General features: G+C 42.5%; 1 non-coding gene across 1 annotated transcript; it reads left to right on the top strand.

Moving 5' to 3' along the window:
* The first annotated feature begins 1,970 nt into the window (after positions 1-1,970).
* TRNAW-CCA (transfer RNA tryptophan (anticodon CCA)) lies at positions 1,971-2,043 on the top strand. The gene has a single exon. It is a non-coding gene; the product is annotated as a tRNA-Trp (tRNA).
* The last annotated feature ends 1,977 nt before the right edge of the window (positions 2,044-4,020 follow it).

Raw genomic sequence — 4,020 nt, 5'->3', positions numbered from 1 at the left:
ATTGTTTTCCTTCTGAAAACATTCTTGTTTTTTGTGTTATTTAAAAACTAGGTGTGCATAAGACACATGGGCTACAGTCCATAGGGCTGCAAAGAGTCAGACATAAGCAACAGCAAAGTATATATACAGCTGGTTCATTTTTCTGTACAGCAGAAACTGATGCAACATTGTAAAGCAACTATACTCCAATAAAAATTAATTAAAAACAAACAAGAAAAGATGATAAGGCAGACTTTATTCAAGGGGAATACTACAATGGGGCTTTATAGCAGGGGAGAGAAATTGGGCTCAACTCCAAATACAACAAGGGCCAGTGGAGATTTACGGCCAAGGAATGGGGTCGTCAGATGGAAATTACTAAGAAGAAACTTCAGGGGTAAGGAGGACTCTGCCTAAACCAACTCGACAGGATTTTTGCTAAAGGCAGGCCAGGGTGGTAAGATACTGAGTGTGGGGGATAAGGAATTTGCTCAGAAATCAAGGAAGTAAGATATTTCACTAAACTGACACAGCAGAATTCTTGCTAAGCCTAGACTAAGCAGAGATGAACACGAAAGTCCAAAAGTCAGGGCCTGGTTGAGAAGAGGGTTCACAGGAACCAGACTAGAATTAGGTCGAGGGGTAAATCTTTGTCAGAGTCCAAAGCAGTTATGCTTGGGACTTGTCTGGTGGTCCAGTGGTTAAGACTTTGTTTTTCAGTGCAGGGGATGCTGGTTTGATCCCAGGTCGGGGAGCTAAGATCCCACATGCCTTGTGGCCAAAAAAGCAAAGCATGAAACAGAAGCGTAATAAATTCAATAAAGACTTTAAAAATGGTCCACATTTTTTAAAAATCTTAAAAAAAACAAAAGCAAAGCCAAAGTAATTGTACTCATGTGGGCCTCCAAACTGGGCCACATTTTTAGAGGAATAGTGACCAGCTTGAGGGCACAGAGAGACAGGTGACCTGGATGATAAAAGGTCTGGGAAACATGACATGATTTCTTTCAAAAAAGATTCATTAGTGACTGGTGATAGAAGCAAGGTCCCATGCTGTACAGAGCAATATTGCATAGGAACCTGGAATGTTAGGTCCATGAATCAAGGCAAATTGGAAGTTGTCAAACAGGAGATGGCAAGAGTGAACGTCAACATTCTAGGAATTAGCGAACTAAGATGGACTGGAATGGGTGAATTTAACTCAGATGACCATTATATCTACTACTGTGGGCAGCAATCCCTTAGAAGAAATGGAGTAGCCATCATGGTCAACAAAAGAGTTCGAAATGCAGTACTTGGATGCAATCTCAAAAATGACAGAATCATCTCTGTTCATTTCTAAGGCAAACCATTCAATATCACAGGAATCCAAGCCTATGCCCCAACCAATAATGCTGAAGAAGCTGAAGTTAAACGGTTCTGTGAAGACCTACAAGACCTTCTAGAACTAACACCCAAAAAAGATGTCCTTTTCATTATAGGGGACTGGAATGCAAAAGTGGAAAGTCAAGAAACACCTGGAGTAACAGGCAAATTTGGCCTTGGAGTACAGAATGAAGCAGGGCAAAGGCTAATAGAGTTTCGCCGAGAGAACGCACTGGTCATAGCAAACACCCTCTTCCAACAACACAAGAGAAGACTCTACACATGGACATCACCAGATGGTCAACACCGAAATCAGATTGATTATATTCTTTGCAGCCGAAGGTGGAGAAGCTCTATACAGTCAGCAAAAACAAGACTGGGAGCTGACTGTGGGTCAGATCATGAACTCCTTATTGCCAAATTCAGACTTAAATTGAAGAAAGTAGGGAAAACCACTAGACCATTCAGCTATGACCTAAATCAAATCCCTTACGATTATACACTGGAAGTGAGAAATAGATTTAAGGCACTAGATCTGATAGACAGAGTACCTGATGAACTATGGATGGAGGTTCATGACATTGTACAGGAGACAGGGATTAAGACCATCTCCATGGAAAAGGATTTCCCTGGTGGCTCAGTGGTTAAAGCGTCTGCCTCCAATGCGGGAGACCTGGGTTCGATCCCTGGGTCAGGGAAGATCCCCTGGAGAAGGAAATGGCAAACCACTCCAATATTCTTGCCTAGAGAATCCCATGGACGGAGAAGCCTGGTAGGCTACAGTCCACGGGGTTGCAAAGAGTCGGACACGACTGAGCGACTTCCCTTTCTTCCATGGAAAAGAAATGCAAAAACGCAAAATGGCTGTCTGAGGAGACCTTACAAATAGCTGTGAAAAGAAGAGAAGCCAAAAGCAAAGGAGAAAAGGAAAGATATACCCATTTGAATGCAGAGTTCCAAAGAATAGCAAGGAGATATAAGAAAGCTTTCCTCAGTGATCAATGCAAAGAAATAGAGGAAAACAACAGAATGGGAAAGACTAGAGATCTCGTCAAGAAAATTAGAGATACCAAAGGAACATTTCATGCAAAGATGGGCTTGATAAAGGACAGAAATGGTATGGACCTAACAGAAGCAGAAGATATTAAGAAGAGGTGGCAAGAATACACAGAAGAAATGTACAAAAAAGATCTTCACATCCCAGATAATCATGATGGTGTGATCACTCACCTAAAGCCAGACATCCTGGAATGTGAAGTCAAGTGGGCCTTAGAAAGCATCACTACGAACAAAGCTAGTGGAGGTGATGGAATTCCAGTTGAGCTATTTCAAATCCTCAAAGGTGATGCTGTGAAAGTGCTGCACTCAATATGCCAGCAAATTTGGAAAACTCAGCAGTGACCACAGGACTGGAAAAGGTCAGTTTTCGTTCCAATCCCAAAGAAAGGCAATGCCAAAGAATGCTCAAACTACCACACAATTGCACTCATCTCACATGCTAGTAAAGTAATGCTCAAAATTCTCCAAGCCAGGCTTCAGCAATACGTGAACCGTGAACTTCCAGATGTTCAAGCTGGTTTTAGAAAGGCAGAGGAACCAGAGATCAAATTGCCAATATCCGCTGGATCATTGAAAAAGCAAGAGAGTTCCAGAAAAACATCTATTTCTGCTTTATTGACTATGCCAAAGCCTTTGACTGTGTGCATCACAATAAACTGTGGAAAATTCTGAAAGAGCTGGGAATACCAGACCATCTGACCTGTCTCTTGAGAAAGCTGTATGCAGGTCAGGAAGCAACAGTTAGAACTGGACATGGAACAACAGACTGGTTCCAAATAGGAAAAGGAGTACGTCAAGGCTGTATACTGTCACCCTGCTTATTTAACTTATATGCAGAGTACATCATGAGAAACGCTGGGCTGGAAGAAACACAAGTTGGAATCAAGATTGCCGGGAGAAATATCAGTAACCTCAGATATGCAGATGACACCACCCTTATGGCAGAAAGTGAAGAAGAACTAAAGAGCCTCTTGATGAAAGTGAAAGAGGAGAGTGAAAAAGTTGGCTTAAAGCTCAACATTCAGAAAACTAAGATCATGGCATCTGGTCCCATCACTTCATGGGAAATAGGTGGAGAAACAGTGGAAACAGTGTCAGACTTTATTTTTGGGGGGGCTCCAAAATCACTGCAGATGGTGATTGCAGCCATGAAATTAAAAGACGCTTACTCCTTGGAAGGAAAGTTATGACCAACCTAGATAGCATATTACAAAGCAGAGACATTACTTTGCCAACAAAGGTCCGCCTAGTCAAGGCTATGGTTTTTCCAGTAGTCATGTATGGATGTGAGAGTTGGACTATAAAGAAAGCTGAGCACCAAAGAATTGATGCTTTTGAACTGTGGTGTTGGAGAAGACTCGTGAGAGTTCCTTGGACTGCAAGGAGATCCAACCAGTCCATCCTGAAGGAGATCAGTCCTGAGTGTTCATTGGCAGGACTGATGTTGATGTTGAAACTCCAGTACTTTGGTCACCTCATGCGAAGAGTTGACTCATTGGAAAAGACCCTGATGCTGGAAAGGATTAGGGGCGCGAGGAGAAGGGGACGACAGAGGATGAGATGGCTGGATGGCATCACCGACTCAATGGACATGAGTTTGGGTAAACTCCGTGAGTT

The sequence above is a fragment of the Giraffa tippelskirchi genome, chromosome 1 (assembly GCF_054371585.1).
Source record: "Giraffa tippelskirchi isolate mGirTip1 chromosome 1, T2T-mGirTip1v1.2.pri, whole genome shotgun sequence".
In the NCBI taxonomy this organism is placed as follows: Eukaryota; Metazoa; Chordata; class Mammalia; order Artiodactyla; family Giraffidae; genus Giraffa; species Giraffa tippelskirchi.
The sequence above is the reverse complement of the archived record's forward strand: the minus strand, read 5'-3'. Positions and strand labels throughout refer to the sequence as shown.